General features: G+C 38.3%; 1 protein-coding gene across 1 annotated transcript in view; it reads left to right on the plus strand.

Moving 5' to 3' along the window:
• The window catches only part of LOC310897015 (uncharacterized protein), a 547020-nt gene that overhangs the window by 168181 nt on the left and 353859 nt on the right, over positions 1–24980 (plus strand). The window contains exons 10-12 of the mRNA XM_083830110.1: positions 1966–2242; positions 7384–7445; positions 11000–11075. The gene's annotated coding sequence lies outside the window, so the exon portion shown is untranslated. The remainder of the gene's footprint in view (positions 1–1965; positions 2243–7383; positions 7446–10999; positions 11076–24980) is intronic.

Here is a 24980-nt window from a genome sequence, read left to right on the forward strand (position 1 = left end):
GTATGAATAGCATTCTGATGGAAACAGCTTCAGAACCTGGTGCTGAATTTTTAAATTCCTGTGGCAGGCAAGTCTGATTCAAAAATTTAGGGCAAAAACTATTAGTGATAACATTATCTAATATAGAATGGAGTGGGTGTATTTAATTTTATTTATTTATATATTTATTTTGGATTTTAATTACAGACTTTTCCTTTAATTTTCTTAGAAAGTAGGAAGTACCTTCTAACCTTTTACGTGTATTTTTTTCTTTTATATCTAATGAATCATCAGAACATCAATTGATGTTTCTCCAAATGTTTTGAATAATTTGAAAACACTTCTTACCACATTGTTATTTATAGCAATTCACTAAATTAAAAAAGTGCTACTTTTCCCTTGCAGGTATATGCATCATTTATAGTCTAGCTTCATTATATTCTGTACTGTATAAACTCCTGTAGGAGAGTTGTTATGTAATGCTCTTATGTCATTACATTTACATGCATTAAATTCCTTGCAGAATCATATTCGCTGTAACAAAAGGTTCATTAGCAGGACAAAAATGCTTAACTTGGGAAACTGCTGGAAGAAGTGAGACACATTTTCAGGCTGATATTGTTGATATGCAATTATATATTATGTACAGAGTTGATTTGGGATTAGCTAATCCCAAATGACAAGTATAAATGTGATTCAAGTTGTTCATTCAAATCTCTTTCTCTAGTTATAACTTTGAATAGAAGTTATCATCATTAAATCTACAGTGTATATAAAGGCGACTCACTGAAGTTAATAGAGCAATGCCATTTACACCACATGGGAGCCTTATGTATAGACTAGCACTTTACAAACTGCAAATATAGAAAAAAGTTACTTGGAGCACCTTATTTACATGTGCAACTAGTGCGAAACGAATTTATAGCCTCAATTCTGTTATGCATTTAAATATGTTCTTTATTCTTCCACCTCGCATCTACTGCTGTTGAAGCATAATCGCGGGTGCTTTCAGAGAGAACACCTGGGCACATTCTTCTGCAGAATGTCATAGTTCTGCCTGAACCAACTTTGGAAATTGATCATTTTATTTTTGTTGAAATGGCAGTTAAATAGGAGGAATATATCAAGAGTTAAAACTTCATTACTGGAGAGCAATAAAAATGCATCAAGCCTAGAATATTGTCTAGAAGATCAAATTTCTTGGTTATGTTGACACTTGAAAGAAATATGTTTATTTAACGAATAGGAATTCTATATCCTGGTATACTACAGTGATAAATTGCATTTGAGTTAGGCTATCTTTTGATGTTCTAATTTTATCGCCCAGCAATGGACTGTTGCTATCCATATGGAAGTAAACTGAAGAAGGAAAAATAATGCTAAGGAAAATCTTCCTTAACCTTTCTCCAGTACTTGTTTGGAACTAACAGCGACCAATTTTTGAAGTTTGAAAATGCTGAATTATATTTGTAAGCAGCTTTTCACTGCATTCTAGCAAGGAACGATCACGTACAGACATGCTAGAAATAGCTAAAAGAAACTTATCTGCTGGTAGTTTCTGAGTAGATGAGAAGTGGGGGACACTTTGGGTTTCATGAAAAACTGAAAATAGGGACACTTACAAGCATCCAGACATATATCTGATGATTTAGATGTTATGGCTGTTTTCATAACCTGCAAGTCTTCTGAACAAGTGTAAATCCTTAAAAAGGGCTACCTAGAAAACTGTATGATAAATGTCTAGGTACTCCCAAAGTGGAGAGGAAGTGATTTTTAACATATTTTACAAAATATTGCGGCTTGTTCTCATGTTTTGCAGATGGTTTCCCAGGTTGACTTGTTAGAATGATAAGGAAGGACAAAAGCCCATTTGGCAGAACAGGAACTCTGTCATTACTCATGTTGAGAGCATCTGTCTTTGTGCTTGCTCTTCTACTTCTGTGTTTGAGTGCCAAATAGTCTATGGATAGTTTCTTCTTGTTTCAGTTATGGGACACATTCCTGGGGAATGATGAGGTGTCTACAACTTGAATCGCCAGTGCTGAATAATACATTCGTGCTGACCACCCTTGCAATTGCTTCAAGAGAAACAGAAAAAAGCAGAAATCTTGAAGGATGAAGCGTTAAGTCCCTATTTAATTCCCAGGCTGGCCAATGTGACCATAAGTGCCTTCTGTGAAGAACAAGAAAGCAGAAAGCCAGACTTTGTATGAAAAAACAAAATGATGTCTGGTAATCTCTATGCATGCATATGTTTATGGAGGTATGTTGTAACTTGCTTTTTGACCCAAAGCTGAATGAAGCTTGTCACGGTTGAATAAATCAGTGTGGAACTCCACAGGAGAGAATAGAAATAGAAATATTTTTATTTGGCCTCTAATGTTGTATTTGTGTCCTCTGATTTGTGGCCACAATCTGCTTTTAAATGGTCTCAGCTTGATGAAGGCTGTGTCTTGCACTTGCTTTCACTCTCAAGCATCCCTGAGAGTGCTTTGGGGAAGGAGGGGCTTGCAGAATTTTGATCTTTGCCTATTGATCTCCCTTTGAAATAGAAAACTGGGATGCTGGAGGGTTTGGGACATCTGCTATCAATTTTCACTTTGAAAAACAAGAAGTTGGATTTTTTTGGCACACCTTAGTGCTTTATTTCTGTTGAGTTGATGACAATGCTATCTTTGATGTAAATAAATGAAGCAATATTTACAATCTACATGACATAACTGAAATAGGTCTGCAAAGCTTGGGAACCATGTATGTTTGTTCTTCCTCCTGTTATAAAATTCTTGGTTTTCCTGTTTCTCTAGTGAGGAACTCACTGCTGAGTGAGTGCTGAGCTCACAATTTATTTCTGTTGAGCAGACAGAAGTGATACAATGTAGTTTGCAAAATGCATTCTTCAAGAAATGCAAACACTTTAAAACAACAAAAAAAAAAAGAATTAAGGTTGGGTGAGGAGGTACAGGGTTTCAAAGGATGGTATTCAAATTCTGCATTTTGGTTCAAACATGCATTTCCATATTTTGGTTTCAAGCACCTACTTGATTTTCTAGATTCAGCATTTGTACATGTTACTAAGGTTCAGGCTTCAAAATTATTACTCCCATTTTAAGGAAAAAGTCTGTTGCATTGTGGGAAAAAAGAGAGCTGTCTTCAAAGGTATAGAAATTAATTCTTCTTATTAGAGAAACAGAGGGAGAAAATGTCAAAATCAAATAAATTCAAATATGTTTAAAAGGGCTGATAAAAGGCTAAAGGAATTACATAAAAGAGGCAGGAGAAACTTCAGAAGTCCATAAGTTACTATTTGCTTTCTACTTCCAGCTTTCAGTCTCTGTACTGATGTCAGGGACTCTATTGCAGTAGCGCATTCAATCTCCAGGAGCAAAAGGGTCTGCGAGAGTAACAGAAGCAAGCAGCCGTGCTTACACACACTGCAGGACCAACACACACCCCGCAGTTTCATCTTAGGGTCTGGCAACAGGCCTGAAGCATTACACCCGTGTGCACGGGATCTGTGTTGCCACTGGTGTCAAAGAAAACACCCGAGCATCTCAGGTGTGAGGGGCACCTTGCTGCACAGGTTGCATGCTGGCAAATGCTCCCCCCATCTCCTGGGCTGCAGTGGGTTGTGACAGCCTGAGTGGGGCTGCAGGCGCCGTTGTGAAGATGTCAGCCCAACCTTTTCCTTTACGAGTTTTTGGATCCTGAAAGTTGGTAGAAGCTGTATCCATCACAGGACGGTTTTAGCTTCAGTCCCAGCATGGGTTGAGAAGGGCTGTGTTTGCACGTTTCCTCTGCAGATGTAAGGAATAAGTCCTGATTTTGCTCTCATCCATATTTAGCCTGAAACCGAGAAAAGCTTAATGTGCAAAATAGCTGAAATTCAGTATTGTAAGTGTGTTCAGTGGAAAAAAATTCCTTGTAGTCAAATTTATTGCTGAATATCACCTTAGTAGGCTTGCTGTTCCCTTCCACCCCTTCTTTCCCTATTGAGAATAGAAGCAGCAATCAGAAGAGACAGATGTGTTAAACAAGATGCAATAAACCCCAAACCATAGAAGTTTAAGAAAAACAGAAGATGTGTTCATTTTAAAACTGACTTCCTTGATTTTTAGAAATCCAGTAAGTTTTTGCATTAAAATTGTTGTTTTAAAAAAGGGTATTTTTCTTTCAAAACTTTGAGTGGGGAAAAAATTGGGTTTGTTTTGGGCAGAGCTCGTAGATATTTTTTGATAGAAGTTTAAAGTACTCTGCTTAAAAATGGATGCTTTTTCTGTTTTCTGAAAACAACAAAATTTTGGGGCCACTTGGGGCAAACTCTCTAACAGGGAAGTTTCAGGGTGGGGAGCACATCTTCCTTCAAGGGTTTCCTCTGCCAAAGGTGCAGCCCTTGTAACCACGACACGTAAGGATTTAGCAGCCATAAATCAGGGTCCGGTGAGATGCATCCCCACTGCTCCTGCAAGTCAAAGCTGTGTTCAGCGATTTGTGTGCAGGTTCTCAAGGTGCATTGCATCTTTGTAAGGCAAGTTATCGCTGTCAGTTATTGACATTCACATTAGTGAAGTGGAGAGGGTTTTATACTAAACCTCCTACTTTCTCATCTTATTGAATTAGTGTTTTTTTGAGTGCATATCTGCATGTTAACAGCATAATGTTTTTTCACGGCAGGAGAGTAATTTCCTAATTCATTTGTACTGCCGAACATTCTTCACTCTAGTTATAAAAGAAATACAACGGGTTTTAGGTTTTTGTTTTTAAATGCCCTGTAAACCTCAAAGTAGAGAAGTAAAGCTGTGAATTTATGGGGTTATCCTCATCCGAATATCTCTGAAAACCTTGATCACAAAAGCTATAAGGAGTATTTTCTGTAGAATTGAAACTTAGCAGAAAAAGAAAGCACATCATTCAAAAGAAAGCCTAGTATCGATAAAGAGTCTGTTTTTTATATACTATATATATATATTGCTGATTCTAAATTTATGTTTAAATAGCTTATGTGTTTTACATAAATTGCAATCAACCCTTCAGAGCAAACACTTCGTGTGTGATTCGGTTTGTGTGTAGTGTAACGATTACATGCAGCTTAAGCATCCAGTCCAGGTGAATCAGGTGTAGGACCTCAAGGTGGACAGTCCCTGCAAGGAGTGGCATATCTACGTGTGTGTTTTCCCCCACCTGTATTTTGGGAGGATAAGAATCCCAAAACTCTTAAAGAAGTGTACTAGGAAAGGAGGAGAGCCTCTGGAAATGCAGGATGAAATCCCCATTGAAGGCAGTGGGAGTTCAGCTGACTCGGGTAGGTTTAGCATTTCACTGCAAGGGTTTTTAGATCATCTTTAAAATGGTCTAAAATGGTCTGAGGTGAACTGCTTGATATTAACCAAAAACATTCACTGCATAGCTTCTGTCCTCAAATTCAGATCCACAAGCCTGTAAACCAAAAGAACTGTAGGGGAGTGAAACTGTGTGTTTCAAGTAAGAAAGTAACTTGAGATCTCTTCCCGTCTTGTGCTTTGCTGTTATTCTCGGTAACAGAAGTCGCTGAGCTGGAGCTGTTATGATCCATAGCGCTTTGCAAGGAGAGGGAGATCCAAGGGGGAAAGCAGGGTGCTTGGCAAACGCCTCCAGAAGGTGTGTGATGCGCACGGCTGTAACTGCCCGCACGGATCTGTGTCGCAGCATCCTCATCCATGCTGGTTCCTTTTAAAGGGGAATTTTAAAAAAAAGTCACTGCTGGCTGGATTTAAGGCATTAATTCTCACCAGTGAGAAAGTAAACCCAGGATTTAATCAAATTTCCACCACAGTCACACCCGAACAGATGACACCGAGTATCTGCTTTTGTTTTTCACTGCTTGTTTCTGGAAAACAAGAAAACATAAAGAAGTACATTAAGATCCAGAATTGCGGAACAGGGAAATGAAATCAGTTTGTCACAGAAGATTTTTTTATTGACATCTTTAGTTTGTTTTGATGTCTGTAATTAAATCGCTAATTATGTGTTTCTGTTGCAGTGGTCATGCTTTTATTACATAATTGCTACAAGTTTTTCTCTCACCACTAACAATATTTGTTTAACCTTAGTGCATGCTACTTCCATACTTTGTAATGTAAAAGCTTAGAAATTAGAAGTTACTGACTATTAAATCAGGGGGGTTCAGGGTTCTTTGCCATAAATTAAATATTTTGTGGCAAAGGACTGAAGAAAATTAAACGATGAAGGAACTGCAGTCATTAAATAAAAAAATATCGTTTCAACACCATTTGAAGAAAATAGAACAAACAACAGTTAGAAAAGTTATTTTATTTTATTTTATTTTTTAAGCAAGAAGGAGAAGGAAAAAAAAAAGTTTAGCCTATGGTAATAAAATAATTCTTAAAAATAATTGTACCCTGATCCTTTAAGCTTGCTTCTGTGTTTTCTCAGAAAGTGTTTGATTAGGTGAGATGCAATTCAGTCACCTTCTCTTTTGTTTTTTTCCCTTTTGAATTTAGGCATAATTTTTGTCAGTATATTTCAATGTATTCATTAATTTTTCTCATTTGTTTATTTTATGCAAACCATAAGAGACATTTTTTCCTCAGTGAAGATTGCCTCTTTATTTTATTTTGAAATATTTGTATATTTATTTCATTAAATGAGATAATGCTTTTTCTTATTAACATAATTTCCAGTACATTAAACATATTTCTCCACAGACAGAAGAGAGGAATCAGATTAAATGACAGTTAAATCACTTGCAGCAATTTCAACTGTTAAAAGAAATAAGTGTCTCTGTTTTCTTTGTGATCACAAGATGTGCTGTAAAGGGAAATGAAATACTAAAGAAAGGAGGGAAAACATAAAGAAATAATGACTGACTTATTGCAGTAATACCACTGAGGAAAAAAAAAAAAACAACTCAGTACAAATAAAAGAAAAAATAATATAGTGGTTTGAAAGTTACCAAAATTCATTTTTTATTGATGAGTTTAGTGCAAGCCTAATACTAAGTAAACTGCAGGAAAAACAACAACAAAACAAACAAAAAACCCCACAACCCAAACAATGCCATAAACCATGGATGATGAAAGCAGAAATAAATACTTTGCATTTAGAGGGCTATTATTCTAAATGCCTTTAATTTTTAAATAATTTCTTTATTTAGGGAAGGGGTAGGGAGGAGAAGCAATCATTTCTTGGTAAACTAACCATGCGCTCTGCTCATGTGTTTGCTAAGGTGGTTAGGGTTCTCCAAATGCCCGTGTGCCCTTCCTGCAGATTTGTCGTGCTTTCTTGAGCAGGCATGGGGCTACATTAAGGGGAAGATTATTTTCTTGTTAACTCTTATTACGAGATGTTCCAGAATTATAATAATAAATGTATTTGTCTTAATTATATTTTTATTATTTTAATTTTCAGAGTCTGAAGCAGCTGCTTTGAAGAGATCTTTCAAATGAATGACTAGGCTGTGAATTGCTAAGGTAATGTTCACATTATTGTTTTGCCCCTAGACAAGGTTTCCGCTGTTTATGCTTTTAGCTGTAACCCAATTATTTTTCATCAGTATTTTATGTGCTTGATCTTGTAGTCCTGAGTAAGGACTAGTCCTGTATTTGCCATTTTCCTTGTTGCTCTAAGTTTCTCTTGAATGAGCTCCACAACTTGAAGCTCTTTAAACACCCCATGTCCAATTCTGTGGTTTTGAGCTTTAAGATGAAGAATCAGAGAAGGAGGGAATTAAAGAGGGAAAGTGATTTCATTGTGGTACTGCATTCTCCATGATGTGAAATGGTGTGGGACAAGTTACGTGGGAAATGGCAAAATTGTAAAGCTTTTACTGAATTGCTTTCTGGGGCCAGAGGGCAGGCTGTCTTCCTGCTTGGTGCACTCGCCCGCTACAGCTGAGGAGGGTGCTCTTCAGGGTCAGTACCAAAGGCTCTTGCACCCTGGGTTTGGTGTCCCCATCTCCTCTTTTGAGTTACATTTGTTGTGCCAAAGAGAGCCGTCTGGGAATGGAAGTGGTGGTGGAATTTAGCAGTTGAGGAGACACTAGGAAATTGCAGTGCATATGACAGGTAATTAAAGGAACAAAATTAGAGGCATCATCCTCTGCTGCCGTTGACCATAGCGAGGATTGCTCCTGCAAAACAAGATCACAACCCATGTACTATGAAGGTGCATCAGCTGAGCCTTTCTGAAAAAAAGCTCTAGAACTTGTGGTGGGCATGGGTTGAGGGTCACTCCAAGTTCTGCTGTGACATCTGTACATGCATAAGGAAGCTCTGCGATCCAGAGAGAACTGGTAAGTGAAAATAAATGCATAGGAACGTTTCTAATGATGGTGCTTATACTTAAGACATTCATTACCATATTTTCAGAGGGCATAATAATCATTAATGTGTTTATCATGCCCTTGTGAATTAGGGCAGTAATGTTATCCTTCTTTCACACACAGGGAACTGAAACGTAGGCCAAGTACTTTACTTCAGCTCTTGTGGGAAGGCTGCCAAAGACCTGTTCCTATTTGCTGGTTTCTCTTCCAGGATTTTGACTCAGTTCCTTGCCTTTAGGTGCTTGTTTGAGGTGTCTAACATAGGTGATTACTTGTGCTGGACTTCCTCTGCAGCCAGTGAAGAAAGACAGGGATTTCCAGAGGATAATTCTGATCTTTCGGCATTTAGTCTTTCCCATTAGGTGTTGGAGGGAGTCTACAAAAGTCATGCTCCTCTCAGCGAAGTATGTTGAGAGACTTGCATCTCTCTGCTCTCAGTCCTCACTGAGGATACCATGGGGTTCAGTACTACCAAGAGACAGAACATGCATGCCTCTGATGAAGAATCAAGTGCAGTTAAAATTCAGTTAACTTCTGAAGATTGTTCATCATATGACTGTAATTTAGATCAATGGGTACCTGATGGTTGTAGCAGAAACAAGAAAATGAAAAAAGTCCCTTGATGGGGAATGAGGTTAAGTGAACAGATGTCCAGCCCTGTATTTTGTTCATATTGAGTCCCCTTCTACATGGCCATGAAGCTCTTATCAGTATGAACAGTTGTCCTTCTTGGTCTCAGAGATGTATTGGCAGGACTACCCAACTCTTATCTGTGTACTTATCTCTAGAACTTCTTAACATTGGCTGTGTCCCTGCAATATAATTGGACACATTTAGCTTTATTTATACTGATTGTCCTCTGAAATAAAAAAGAATGAATATATAACATGTAATTGCACTGAAAGTGATAGTAGGTTTTGAGATTCTAGGTTATAAAAGAGTATGTATGTAAAAGCCTTAGTTAACTGTTTTCAGAGAAAGTGCTTTGTAAATAAAATGGGCGGTGAGAAAAATCAGTTTCAGAATCTAACAAGTTTGTATTTTGCATATTCCATAGTGAGGCTGTTTTTCTTCTTGTGACATAGCAAGAAACAAAATCACTCCTTGACCAAGAAGGCATGATGCTAAAGATATTCTTAGAATAACATGAGTTAGTTTTTGGAGAATATTAAAGCATGACTACATCGGACTTTATGTGTTATATAACAGCACTTTTTCCATTCCACATTAAATATCATTTTCAGATTTCTCATCTTGCATGATATTGCCTATTTCATGCCTCTGTCAAACTGGCTGAAACAAGCTCTTTTCCCCGAACTTCAGATATTTGTGGATAACGGATTATTACCTGTGGTATATTTTAAAGGACAAATAAATTGCAGCATTGTTTAGGCAGACTTGCAGAGGCAGACAAGCTGTACCGTTTCTTGTCCGATGCTGCAGGAAAAGGTCTGTGTCAGCGTTCAGACAAAGATTCAAGAGCACTGGGTTCAAACTTTTATTCTTGGATCAGAAGGTTTAAGATCTAGAGCGTTTTACATACTGGACTCTTTTCCTTTTTTTTTTTTTTTTCATTTGGGCTATTTTGGCTGTGTGACACCGTATGTGTCATATGGCAATATTTTAAAATTAATGAGCAAATTTGCTTATTGATAGAGCTATGAAAATTCACATGTACTTACTGATGTTACAAAGCTCTGATGTGGAAGCATGTAGCGGTGGTGTGTCATTCCACGCTCCTGGGTCTGTGGCTATAACTGAGCTCCCTTTTCTGGAGAGGAGCTGATTCTAAGGTCACGGGAATGCTTGAGTGGAGACGGGTGGCTTGGGAATTCATGATTTCTTGGCAGTATTTGAGGAAGATGTGTGAGACTTCATTCTTGGCTTGGTGGCTGGCTTTTGTTTGGCGCAGTAAGGATGGCAAAATAAACTGACAGACAAAAACTAAGCTTGATTCCTCTGCTCTTCAGAGAGGATCTTAAACAACAGAATCTCTCCCCACTCCATCCACTCTGGTATAATGTGTCTGACTTGATTATCCCTCTTCTGTTGAAATATGATGCAGCTGGGCAGTATCTTCAGTGAAATACACTGGAGAAGTATGGAAATGCAAACTAAAATTTGTGAAAGTCAGAATCTATATTCACTTTATCTATCTATATCTACAGCTTTTGATTCCTGTACCTGAGATGCAATTGCTTATCTCTAAAAGTGATTCTGCGTGGCATACATTCACGGTGCAGGGTTGGTACTGTGCCCTTCCCTAAGTGATGAGGAGAGCTGCTGATTTATCTCAGACTTGAGTCGTATCAGGGACGAGATCTTTAACTTTTTCTTTCTTTCTTTTTCTTTTTCTCTGACTGTCAGCTCACTGTATTTTTTTTCTTTTCTTTCTGAAGTAATATTCAAGGGGAATGTCCTAGCCTCCTCTGGAGGCAATCAGCTACCTCCTTTCCTGATCACATTTCATACCTAGTCTAGTTTGCGAAGGAAATGAGCTTCACCCCATTGGCCTGCACATTTCCTCCCTTCAGCGACTCTAGCGTCTGTCAACCTGTTTGTAAGAGGAGATCGGGGTTGCAAAGTAGTTGTGCTTTATAAATTGTGTAATTATGGGTGGCTTGATATGGGACAGGTATCTCTGAAGTACCTCAGTGAGGAAAAGGACAGGACTCATTTGTGCTCTCTTCTCTCCATTGGCAGCAGCTTGCTGGCCGGTCAGCACATGCAGAGCTTGGGACACACCACGGCAGTCGTTGCTGTCCTTTCTCTGATAAAGGTAATGAGGTGGCATGGGAAGACAAAACATGGTTATAAAAAAACAGGCTTCAATAGTTCTTCTACTTTGTGGAACAGATTATTGTTACTTTATATGGAAACTCAAGTGGAAAAATTGGCATAGATGGAAAAAAAAAATCTACTTAATGTTTCTCTTGGTATTTCCAGCAAGTAAACGTGAACATAATAAAATGGGTATGTTTCTTGAAAAATATTCTGTTAAATTTAGCTATGCTTTCTGCTTAAAAAGGGGTGAATGATAATAAATGTCATTTGAAAATAGAGGTGTCCTTGGTTTCCTGTTTTCAGTAGGCTTCAGATAATTTATTTGTTCTACTTTTAGTTTCTTTATTGATGCATCATCCCTTCCAAAGCTGTTTGTGGGCCATCCTTAGCCAGAGTTTCCTACAGTTATTTTTGCATTCTTGTTAAGCAGTACCATACAACATGCTGCTTGTTCAATTTATTGCGTGGGATCAGCACATAGTTTTCCATTGGGGCATATTTGGGTGTTTGTCACTTTTATGGTTTATATGCTAGCATACAGACAGAAAGACAAACTTTTTCCCCTCGGTTTGCTTTTGTATTGTCCAGTCTGCATTGCCTTTACGTCAACAATTTGTAGAAAGGAGATTGAATTCTTGGAATACAATCAGTTTGCTTTAAAGAAAAAAACAAACAAAACCCACCAAACTTTGGTGAATACAGTTCATATGGATTAGTTCGTCCTCTGTCGATGGCTTTATTTCACTGCACAGGTCCATATGAAGGAAAGGGGTGAAAAAAAAAAGCCTATTTTTATTTAAACTCCTCAGTTTAGTCATTTAGTCTCAGATACCTCAGCATGCCACTTGCACAGTGACTGATGCCTGCATTGAGAGCTTTTCTGAAGCTAGCAGAACTCGTTCCACAGGCAAAAATATGCCTGCATGGATATCATTGCATGACAAGGACCATATGTTTGCGTTTGTTGTGTGTGTAACCCCAAACCAGGCAGTACCAGGACCACATGTTATCCAACCAGTACTTCATTGCAATTGATCTAAAATTGACAGGAGTTATTTTTATTTTTTAATGGCACTGACAGTGTACTTATTGTTTTAGTTAGTTTTGAGCTTGTGGGAAAGATATTTTCGTTATTTCTCTAAGATATCAAGTCTTACATGACACTGAAGCTGTTTTGTCTGTTAAAACAATTGATAGAAAATAGGCCACAACCACCAAGACGCTGTTAGTTCTGTTGGTCACTTGTTTGACTGTCACCATGCATTGGAGGACTGTTTGGATGTAATGTGAAGAAATTATTAGAATTAGAATACTATTAGACTGGCTTCTGTAAAACAAGGACTTTTAAGCAGAACAGTCAGTGACTTTCAATGTTATTTGCATAACTCCTCTTTCCGATATATGTAGTTCTAATGTAATGCATGTTGTTAGCTCACCCAGTTTACAGTAACAGGATAGAGATTGAAATACTGTACAGTAGAAGTATTTTTGATGAATCAATTGCATTGGCAGTTTCTGGATTTTCCATTTGTTCAGTAGTTGAATGCCACGTGACCTGTGATGCAGAGCCTGCTGGAAACAAATCACTACTTTTCTTGAGTTTCTTTGGTTAGTTAAGTATTTCAAGAAAACCAACTGTGATTTGAGGTAAGGAATCCCTGCAGCAATTAGGATTCATTTACTACTGGAGCATTTTATTAATTACACATTTGTAACCACATGAATAGTCACAAAACCGATTGCACATCTCTGTGTTTAGAGATTCGTAGACAGAAGACTTAACGTAAACATAGAAATGTTAAACTACTCATCTGTAGCCTGCAAAGAAGATAACAAGAAGGATTCTGTTCTCTGTGTGATTTGTGAACAATGCTAAGTAAATATTCATCATTAATATATAATAACTGTTGCTTTTGGCAGTTCACTTTTCATTTAATTTGATAATGTGTCCGGTAAATGAAGTGGTACAGGCTGCAGTGTTTTACCATCACAATTGCATATTTTCAATCATTGTTAAATGAAGGCAGCTCAAGGCAAAGCTTTAACCCCCACTAGTTTTGTATGTGATAAAAAGAGAAGGCGCTATCAATCTTTATTGTCTGTCTCGCTCACTGTAATTGCATTCAATAGTCCACTGATTCTGTTGTCTGTGCTAATGTCAGGAGCAGTGAAGAGCCAGATGCTCAGACTAGATCATATGCATCCAGTGGCCACTTTGATAAGTTGGCAGCAAGTCTCTGGGTTCGATGATAAATTGTTAACGCTATAGATTATGAGCGGCTGAACGCTGGGAGTGTATATAGAGAAACTTCTTACCTTGTTTTAAATCTGGCATTATGATGCTAGCTAAAGGGCATGCCATGTATTATTCAAATGCATCTTACACTGGAAATATGCCAATGAGTCGTTGTATCCCCCGAACAGTAAAACAACAACAACAAAAAAAAATGAGCAAAAAGCCTGAGTGATTTGAATGTGACATTAATAGTCCTAAAACTGGAAAAAGTATTTCAAAATAACCTCTAATAGTTATCATTATCTGATTCAACGAGAGAGCTTGTGAGTTACAGTATTCCATCCCTGAATCCATCTCATGAGGTGTTTTTTGACAGCTTTTTTCTTTAATTTGAAGTAGTATCTGGAATGTTTTATGAAGAAACAAACAATAATGCTTTAGTGAAGTATGAAGAGTGATATACTTCTGTGAAAAAAGTGCAAATAAGGGGACTGTGGTGTAAGTTGTTTACTTCGTATATGTTTCTTATAACTGTACTCTATGTCCAATAACCATGGTTCTCCATGGGTTCATTTTTAAGCTATTTAGTGAGTGTCATCCCTTGGACAAGCATCTGCTGCAGGAGTTATGAAAAGGCTCTAAAGCCTTATCTTCAACCAGTTTGTGTCATTCAGTCAGAAAATGATCGTAGTTTTTTGTCAGGGTAGACTTATATGGCACGACCCCAGCTGATGGCAGTGACATCCAGCGTGGCTCGTGGCTGTACTGCTTGTGGTAGCACTGGGCTGCTTCTGGCCTTCCAAGTTCACTTGGGATCCTATAGCACATCGGGGTGGGTGGGTATACCCTGGTGGATCACTGGCTTGAGTACCAGCTTGCCCTGTGATAGCTCACTCCCCTGCGTGCTTACACTGGAAAGCACTTCGCGTTCTAGGGTCCTGTGTTCTCTCTAAGGAACTTTTTCTGGGATATTGTAAAGGGTGCAATTTGTATTATTATTGGCCTTGTTCTTTTGTTGTTGTTGTTTTGTTTTGTTTTTTAAGTTACAGTATACTTTTATTTAGAAATATCTGGTTTTGTAAACTCACAATAGTTACTACAGATATATAGCTATTTTTTAGAAGATGGAGATGTCTGTTTAAGGTAAATCTGAGTAGGTATTAATATAGAGGTAATAGATTTTTCTTGACTTAAGATTCTGAAGCTAGGTCGCTAATTTAGGGAGCTGCTTAATATATTTAACCACTGAGAAAATGTGCCCTTAATTTACAAGAAGCTGTGTTTGCATCATCTAAAAATTTCTTGGGAAATTGTGGGGGCTCAGTGTCTTGATTTTATTTTTTCTAAATTCTTCTATTTATTCTACTTTTTGTATTTTAGTCCACAGTCTATGAAAGGAAATCACTGTGTAAGTTAAAGCCTGTGAACTCCTTCCTAAGTTTTTGGTTTCTTAGTCAGAGGTAATAGCCACCCTGAGCACAGAAATGTCAGCAAATGAGATTCTGAACAATTAGAGCTTTTTTCCTCGTGGCGATGGTTCGGAGAGCAGAACTAGTTACTAGCTTTACAAATACAGGAGGCGGGGACTTCCAAAGCCACGATTCAGGGCTGCCAGAATAAAATCACTGATTCTTAGAAAGTATGGCTTGAACAAAGGCTGTCAACAAGTGGCGAACAGGAACTGTCACGGATGGAGTGAAACTGGGTGTTTCACGGGCACGTGTTGGGTACCTGCTGGCTTGGTACCCTGTGCCTGGAGCTGCATCCTGGTACGTCCCCCAGGCCTTCCTCCAGCCGGCATCTGCGTGCTTCAGCTCCCACTGGGCACAGGAGAAAACCAGTCCTTTCTTCATCCCTTCTCTTAGCTACATTAGGCAGCCTATCTGGCTGTTGCAAGTCGTATCTCGGTACATCAGCTTGCCCCTGTGCAGCATTTTTGGGAACATAACTCAGGATGTAGCTACACACAAACTGTTTTCCACAGTCAAGCTACCACAGTCCTTCTTCCTTCCTTGTTCTCTTGTTTCTGCGAGGTAGCAGCAGCTCAACCAACGTGTCCAGGACTTCTGGGGCCATGCCTTCAATGTTTAAGCCAGCCCCGTGGAAGGCAGCCTGTCCTGTCCCTGCAGCCTGGGTGCCATGGGCCCTTCTCCATAGGCCAGCCCGCAGCCTGCCTCTGTGGGTGTAGCACCTGCTACCTCCTAGAAAGCTGCCTTCGACAGCAGCCACAGAAGTGATAACTGTGTGGGGTCAGCTGTGGCCATGGTGGGGTGGCACCGTGCTGGAGCTCGTCTCCTGTGCTGCATTAAGGAACAGGGTAAAGAAGGAAATAAGGCTCTTCTGTTCTCCCACCTTGCTGGAAAGCTGGCCCCAGGGGAGAGAGGAACAAAACACTGTAGATCACATGTAGGCTGTGCATCAGTGTGTGCATAAATATTCTTTTTTTTTTTTCATATGCTGTTTCTCTTTTATGAAATTAAATTGTGTAGTATTTGGCAATGTTGAATGAACTTGGTGCTACTTAATGCTGCTGTTTGCAAGAGTCATTATTTAAGGGAGTACAGAAAACTAAAATTGGTTTGTTAAATTCATGATACCTACTGTTGCTTTTATTTTTTTCCTTTGCATTTTGTTGAAATTAATCAATTAAAGTGCACAGATGTTCAATTAAAGCTTAAAAAAATTCCATGGCTACAGCTGTTTTGAAGCCACATTGTTGAAATTTAACATAGCTAATAATGCTTCTCCCTCAGAAGAAACTCAATTAATGACTCTCTGCTAAATTATTTTGCATTGATAAGTTAAAAGAAATGAGAAGTAAACTATGAGGAGATGTAGGCTGTCTGCTCCATTTGTTAATTAGAATAACAGAGTAGCCCATGAGATAACAAAAGAGAAGGTCTGCTTTTCATTTTCTCATACTGACATGTGGAAAAACTGCTTTCTAGACAGAAATGTATCTGTTTACCTGGAAATTATTGACATTTTTCCTGCAATTCCTGGACAGGTAACTTGAAATAGCTACTAGAAGAAAGTCGTATGCTAACTGTGCATACAGAAAACTTGAATATCTTCAGTGCTGCTGAAGCAATAATAGTGGTGTCTTGCCATGTGCCATGGTAACTGTTGATAGCATTGGGGATTTTAATGATGACGGTTATATTCTAATATTATTTGTAAAGCAAGTGAGCTTAAGATAGCATGGAGGAGATGTGATGATAAGAGCTCCAGCAGACCTAGGCTGCTTCTGTCACTGGACCAGGTGTTATCTGAGTGGTGGCTTGCTGCTTAGGGGCGAAGCCCAGATGCAGAAGAGGCAAGGTAAGTTGCATATGAGCACCAAAAAATATTTTCTGTTGTGTTTGTTCTGTGGGGTGCTTGCCAGTTTCTGTGCAGACTTTACAGCACCAAGTTAATTTATGTAGCGTAAAGAGCGAAATATAGAAGAGGAATTTAATACTTTGCATTGTTGCACAAGCGACTGAGGGGTACCATGACTAGGTACTGTCCTCAAGGACATCGTGTCCCATGTTTTGAATGCCTTGAGTGTGTTTGTTTTATTTATGCTGCCTCAGATCAAGACATTTTATAAAGAAAGTTACTAGTTAGACCGTGTTCAGTAAAGTACAATTGGGCCTTGCATTGGTGTTTCTTGTGCTAGGTCAGCGCTTCAGCTACCAAATTAGTGCATCTCCACTGGAACTAGCAAAGGTGGGCTTGTTTGTGCCTCTTCTGTCAGAGTTAACCAACCCATATCTCCTTGATTTGGGGCTCTAAATGTCCAGAGAATTTCTTAATACATAGAGTATGCGTCTACATTTATCAACTTACTTTAAGACTAAATATTCTGTTTAATACATGTAGATATGGTTAAGGACCAAGATACATAGAGCAATACAAATTTAGATGTTATTGGAGCTGTTGCATATTTGGACTGGATGTTCTGAAGACTGGTCACATCTGCTTTCTTTTGGAGGCAAATGTGGGGGATCTGAAAGCTTTCAGAGGCGGTCAGCACAATCTCAGTGCTTGCTATCCCATGCTTACTGGTGTTTTTTGGCTTTTGGACTAGCCATCTCTGATCCCATACCCTTGGTGCTCTAACGCTGTCGAGATGCCCAAGGAGAGGATGTCAGCCCCATCCTGGAAATATTATTAGGTTTGGCAGATAGGATTTTACACCTCTCACCAGATCTTACAAAATGCTGTCCTTTGGCCCTAAAGGAATTCCTTGCTGCTTAAAAACAGGATTTTACATAGAAATACAGAATAAGGCTTTGATGTGAATAACTGGCAATTAAAACAAGCAAGCAGCAACCAAAAAATGAACTAGAGCAGATTATTTTGGGGCCATTGTTTATATTCTTAACTACTTGCCATTAAATCAAGTTTAGTAATTTTCAAAAGATAGCTCATTTAAAGAATACCCTTTAAAAATATCACTCAAGTTTTCTACCAGTTTGACACATGTTCTCCACTGGTGGTGGAACTGTCTCATTCATTGCGTACTGGTACAAACGTCTTGGTACTTGTGTGTGTGAGCGGGCTCTTTTCATTTTCAGCTCTCAGATAACATTAGAAGTGGTGATTATACTTGTCTCTTCAAAGAGATGCGGCTTCACTGGGTAATTTTTTAAATGATTTTCTTTGCGGATGGTCAGTGGGGCGTCAGTTCAGTTTGAAGGTTTCTGCTGTCACCCAGGGTTTCGGAAGGCTCCACCAGCACAGCAGATTAGAGATAGGGACTGATTTTTGTCTGGGGTCAAAAATGGAATTGTGCAAGGGAGAAATATTGTCTGTATGTTTTTGCAGCTGCAAATAATTGGGAATAAACGTAATGGCTAGACCTATTGCTTCATTTGTATTCGCAGACGATTACATTCTCGTCTCACTGCTTTTAAACTGATAATTCAGCTCTCAAGTGAAGTGGTTCTTCACTTAGAGCTGAGCAGAGCAGGATCTATATGCCTCTCCTGGCTGGGACACAGAGCAAACTGAGAGCACAAATAGTTTTTGCGAAACTGTGACAGTCTAGTTAGATTATGTATGAGAAACAATATGGTATTATTCTGCCTCATGAAAAGAAATCATGAGGAAATCAAAAATAGGCATCCAATAGCTTGTTTTGAGAGGGATGGAGGAATCAGATTTAGAATATGCTGATGCTGTTCTGTGATGTTGTGGTCCTCACTTACTGTACCTGCATCGGAAGCCACTGCTTGTGAAGAAGAAAATTCTTTGAGGTAGATTCTTAAGTGAATTAGTTCAAGTTAAGAAACCAAATCACTTTTCTTTAAAATATAAAGAAAAGCCCTTTGGCTTTGAGATAGTTTAGTATGTTCCATAAAATTTTGGGGGCAAACTGAGAAAAATTTCTGAAACACTTCAGAAGCATTAAATTTGACTTTCTACCTGAAAAAGTTTTGGCATAAGATTTCCCTTGGTTTGCACCTGTACCCTGATCACAATTATGGGGGCAGGAGGCTGAGCCCACAGCCTTTTTGGGGTCAATAACAGCTTACAATTGGCATCAATAGGCCTGAACTCATATCTAGTGAAGAGGTAGTATTAGTGTGTGTGTGTATTTCTCCCTCTCATTTTTTTGCTTTTAAAGAAATGTAGTTGTGTGTATGTAGGGGGCGGATTTGAGTTCTGCCATTGGAACTCAGTCCTCCTATTTCTCACTTGTGTTGTAATTTCCACTTGGGTTAAGTTGACCATAGTTGCTAGACGCTATGCTCTTCTGATTAAATGAATATTTTCACCTTTGGAAGGAGGCAACTGTGCAAAATGAAAGTCATTGCAGACTTCAAACTTCCCCCTTTTATTTCTCATATGGGTGATATCAGTACTGATCTGAGAAGAAACAACAACAAAAAGAAACTGCTGATGCATTTTATGCATTTTTCTGTGTTTCCAGGATTGGTTTGAGTTATGCATCTAGACCATGGAGTGTAAAGTTCCTTGGCTTTAGAGGATTGCTGTGTTATATTTTAAAATATCTGCATGCTGAGAAGCTGGTCAGACTTCTCCAGTAATGTACTCTGCCGATAGGTGTTTGGGGAGAAAGCTCAGCATTTTTAACATGTGTTGTAAACTCTTAATTTTGGTTGCTACGGAATTTGAAAGGATTATTTGTATGTTCCTGTAAGTCTTGTCAGCACATTGTTTAGTGAAGGGATTCTGTATGTATGTGGCATCTGCAAAAAGGTGTACGAGGCAGCAGCAGATACCTCCATGAGCATTTGTGAGGTGAAGTCTAACATCATTGCTAGGTATCTGCACAGATGTTAAATGGCTGTCATAAAAAAATTAGAAACATTCAGGTGTAGAAAATTATTCAAATTATGTAAATATTCAGATGTTTTATATAAAAATAAGAAGATGCCACCTTGTGGTAAGAAAGATGTTTTAGTGTATCCAGAAAAGCTTTGGGTGAACAGGGTGCACATCTGAAAGCTGGCAATGATTTCTTTTTTTTTTTCTTTTTTTTTTTTTTTTCCTAAACTAGCATTTTATCAGTAAAATTAAAACTTAGCTAGAGAATTAATTACATGACCAAACTTCCCCTTGCCCACACCTTTCTCTCCTCCTTATGAATGCACAGTGCTACTCAGGGTTTTAACAGCACTGTTGATGCAAAAGCTGCATTTTTTTCAAAGCTTGTGTTTCTTGTGTGCTTTCAAAACTGCTTGCTGTCATCCTGGAAAAGTGGGGCTGGGTGAGGGGTGCACCTTTAGCCTGGACAGTTGTCCTACAGCTGAGACCTGCTTTGGTAGCTCTTGCTCTGGGATTTATACTGCCTGTGCAGGCTGTGGTAGCAAAGTAAAATGTTGTTTCTGCTTTATACTCAGCACTTAAAGAGGCTGGTATTTGATTTGTAGCCAAAACTTCCTTACGGAAAAACTAAGTTTTACAGAGATTGATACCATCTCTAAATCTATTAGGCCAGCATGTCTAATACCTGTTTCATTATGATTATCAATTAGATCATAAAAAGTTTGTTTGCTTTTGCACCTGTGTTGTTGTCGTTTCTTTAAGGTATGCTTTTTTCTTCTGCATTCTGTTTTGTGTGATTTAAATGCTGTACTGTATCTGGAACACGCTTGGTGAGGCCCAGCGTAAGCGCTGTCATGTACATGGCAGCAAACTACTGTTGTTACGTTGTTTAGGTCTCTGTTTTATATGCTGATAGAAAAGAAAAAAAATTAAAAAGAATAATTGGAAAACCTAAATCCTAAACTTTATACACACATACACGCCCCTGAACAGCAGGGGATGTCTGCCTTGTACAGGCAGTTCTGTGCATATTGATGTTAAATTTATATAATAATAATAAAAAAGGGTAAGTAATTTTTTCCCAATTTGAAGTAGTATTGTGCTTGTAATTAAAACATACTTTCTCTTAACATAATTTATTTCCTCACATAATGTAATTTGACAGAGTATTATAAATGTATATCTCTACGCTTCATGACCCCATTATGAGGACAGTTTTCCATAGTAATTCGTTTGTGTTCTGTTTCTTCTTGCTTTCTGATTACACAATCAGTATTGAATTGTGCAACCAACATCCTGATTAAAATGAGACAAAAACCTTGTGTGCAGCTTAGCTCACTTAAAATCTCTTCCTGTTCCCATAAAGACAATGGCAAAATTCTTATTGCTGGAGAAGATGAAGATATTAAAACAGATTGCAAGTAGAAGAGTTGAATGAAGGTGGAGCTCCAGCTAGGAAGTGTCAGCCACAAAGCCAGTTTGGAGGAGATGCAGGAAAAAAAAGGGAGAAACGTTAGAGAGTTGGGCTTGGCAAAAAGGCATTTGGAAGAACGTTTCTCATTTTTCTTCAGATTAAGATCGTAGTTATTGTACAGTGCTTTGCACAACAATGATGAATTAATTGAGCTACCAGAAAACAACTTTGAAAAATATCTAGCATGAGTGTGATTTTGATATAAGTTATAATGCTACTGAAAGCAGTAGGAAAATTATTTTTATTTTCTTGCAACTAGACCTAAGAATATGAACTGGCTGGTTGCTGACTAATGTGGACTTTGCCTACCCTAGTTTACAGCTGCTGTCTTTTTAATATAACCCAACACAAATTGTGCTTGACAAGTAATAAGAGGAAAATAGTCGCTTGAGAAAGGTTATGATATCATTCATCTGATTTTATTTTTATTTTTTTTGTGATTAGACTTAAATACATATATTTTAGTAAATGCCAGGTTTAAACAGTTTAAGTTTTGCATAATTTTCTTGCATTTCAATTTCCTTTTTTTTTTTTTTTGTATGAATAGTTTAGTATTTGTCCATTGGTTGGCTATTAGAAAAGCAAAATTTCAAATTGTTTTCTGAGAATATCCATTTAGCATTTATTTTGTTAGTAAGCATGCATATTTGCAGTACTGATTTGAGCTTGGAATACCCAGCTAAAGAACTAAATCTTAAAGTTTAGTGCTTGGACATATCCAGAAAAACTGAGAAACTGTGTTGCAGCTCTGCCTGCTGTGCTCTGGCACCCTAGTTTTCTTGATTCCTTTCCTAATTTGAGAATACGCTTAGATGGATCGTGGGCTGCTCTCAAGCAACAACAGTAAATTCATCAAATGTATTACAAAATAGTGCGCCACAAATCTGAGTGGTGGGCCAAGTTCAATAAAATGCTGATTGATGTAAATTAATATCTTAAATTCATTAGAGCAGAAGTTTGGCCTCATGCTTGTGCTTCAAGGTTTGGGAGCTGTGAGTTCCTAATTTTAATACCCTGGCTTTTGTTGGTAGATTTTTCTTTATAGTATGTATAGTTTTATCATCCCCTCTTACTTCCTATAGAAATAATCCTAGTTACTACAGTGATAGGGACGTTAAAACATCAAGTAGTTATTGCTAGAACTGGTTGGAAAATGGGAAACGTCTTGTGGAACATTTCTGGCCAGTTCTAATTATTGCCATTAATGTATCATTGAAAATTTTTAAACGGAATTTCTTTGGAAGGTGAGACCTGCACTTTGAAAGTGGTGGAAAATACTTATTTTTAATCACCTTCATCTCAAGAGCTGTAATTGAGGTTATGAAGTTATAGTGGATTAACAGGTTAGTGATTTTTTTTCAATATAGGGAAAAAATTCAGTGAGTTACTTATAAAAACTTTACTAAGTGCTCAACCTTTGAACACAAATGCAAAATCAAATGTTTTAAGTTAGGGCCATAAGCTTCACATTAGAAATTAATCATGAGATGTTTTGGTGATAAAATCTCTCTCATTTGAAAATGTAATTTATTAACTAGCACAATATCTATTTCAGGGCATTATTCAAGCTCCAATGAAGATTTTCATAATATTATAATAACGTGCCAATATTAAGCCTTGTGAAAAGGGAAAGCGTGCTTTTCTCTTGGCTTGCAGTCTCTCCTTTATTTCGTCCCCTGGGTTGCAAAAGCAGAAAACCTGGGGACATGACCTGGTATTTGCTGGTGTGATAGAGAAGTTGCGGCTGTCCTTGAAGCAGGCCACGGCCACTTCTGCCTGTGCCACGTGTGTGCGAGGGAGGAGGGATGCTGATGGCTTAGTAGTCATTCCCTGAAGTCCTGTCTGCCCTCCCACGGATGCATCGTAGGTCTGGGCTCTGTTTTGGGACCTGCCAGGGTGGTGTGGGGTCTCAGGAAGGCTTCCAGGTGAAGTGCTCCCCGTCTCTTGCACCTCCATCCTGTTCCTGCCTTTGAGCCTCCCTGTCCTGCACTGCACTGCTGTTGGCTCTTGCTCACACATATGGTGGTGGAAAAGAATACACATAGCATGTTTGATCAAAATGGACTGAAACAGATGGAAGTCTTGGGATCGTACTGTGTTTTCTCTTTCTGTGCTTGATAAAGGGATAGTCAGTAAAATGCTAGCAAAGTATTAGTTCTGGGGGGAAAAAAAAATGCTTTCCATTTCTTTTGCATTTGCATTGTTTTCTTTATGTGATAAAAATAATTCACTGCAACTCTAACATATTGATTCTGGGAAGCCTTGTATGAAGGCAAGTCCATTACAGCACTTGAACTGTGCTATTTTGCCTGAGCTGCAATTATTTTCATTTATGAAATTAGAAATTCTAAATTCTGCTTTAAATATTGAATATTTCTGGTGAAATGACAGCTTGTGCTAGCTTTAGGATATGCCTGCTTGGTAATTATTCATGAGAACAGCTGAAAACAAACTAGTTATACACCTTGGCAAGTCACTGTGATTTTAATTCTGTGAAATTTCCCTATGGCCATGTGACTTTATTCTAAAGTACTCTAACAGTGCAGATGTCCAGAATGCCAGAGCTGTTACAAATGTTATTCCTGTGCTCAAAGTTTTGAACCATCAGTGCTTCGGTAAAAGAAGAAGGGGGGGGGGGGGGGGGGGGGGGCACACGCCTGATGATACAGTGTGTGTTTTGAGTATTTGTCACATACTTCATTATGTGCAGCTCCCATACATTACTGGAACACAGTTACATCATAAGTAATATATCTCAATGCATGTTCAGAGCATATCATGGGATTTACAATACCTGGAAGAATGAAAATACGTCACTGAAATACATTAAATATTTTTAAAATATCTTGTTTAAGCTATGATACAATAGGCAGCTTCAGCACTGACATTTTTGGAAGTTTAAAAGTAAGATAATTTCTATGTAACATTGGATGAAGAATTGAAATGCTTGATTTAGCTAAAAATAAAACATTTCTCTACTTTCGCGTTTTCTTTTCCTTCTCCATATGGCTCCTGAAATGCTCCTTCATTTAAATAGGTTTTAAAGCTCTTTCCTTATAGTTCCTAAAGCATTCATTGCTTTTGAGAGAGAGAAAAAAAAAAAAAGAAAAAAAAACATTTTAGCATGTGCTATTTTTGTTATTCTAATTAGAAAAAAACAGCTGGTCCTGCGCAGCTCTGACTGTAGTCTTTTTCAACACATTGTTCAGATTTTTTTCCTCTCTTTCTGTCAAGCTACAGGCTACCACCTCTTCGCATCCCACACAAGCCAGCCCCCCAAACACCTGCATAGCCCTAAATACCACATCTGCCAGGGAACAAAAAGAAAAGACCTTATTGGTCGCAGGATCCATAGATCAAATTATTCATATTAGGGATATATATATGCACAAGTAAATGCGAGTGACACCAGGCTAATGGCCAGCAGCTTTGCCTGCCGTTTGGGGGTCGTTTTTAGTGTCTTTAGAGTGCGTCCTTTCTCATACAGATAAACCAACTTCACTGCTTTCATTTAAAAAAAAAAAAAAAGGTAATCAGCCTTCACTTAGGATTTTGATATCTGTAAACGTGTGTGCCTACAAATAATCATTGAAGCTGATCAAAGTCACACTCTGTGTTGCTATGGTAATGAATCCCCATTTTGTTTACGGATGGGTATGCGCCACATGACAAGGAATGATGTCAGGTGGAAAGCTGAGATAAATTAAATTTGTGGTCTGAAGTTATTAACATATGTTTTGTGTGAGTGTGTGCACGTGTATTAACTAAGAAAGGGAAGATCCAGAAAATTCCGTTCTTTGAAATGACACGGGAACACCATGCTTACAACAGGAGTCACGGCGGAGCTTATTTCAGTTAGGTGAGAGGCGCGGAGCGGTGGGGCCACGACGTCTCCGTGGCACGTCCAAATG

The sequence above is a fragment of the Anser anser genome, assembly GCF_964211835.1.
Source record: "Anser anser genome assembly, chromosome: 3".
Taxonomy (NCBI): domain Eukaryota; kingdom Metazoa; phylum Chordata; class Aves; order Anseriformes; family Anatidae; genus Anser; species Anser anser.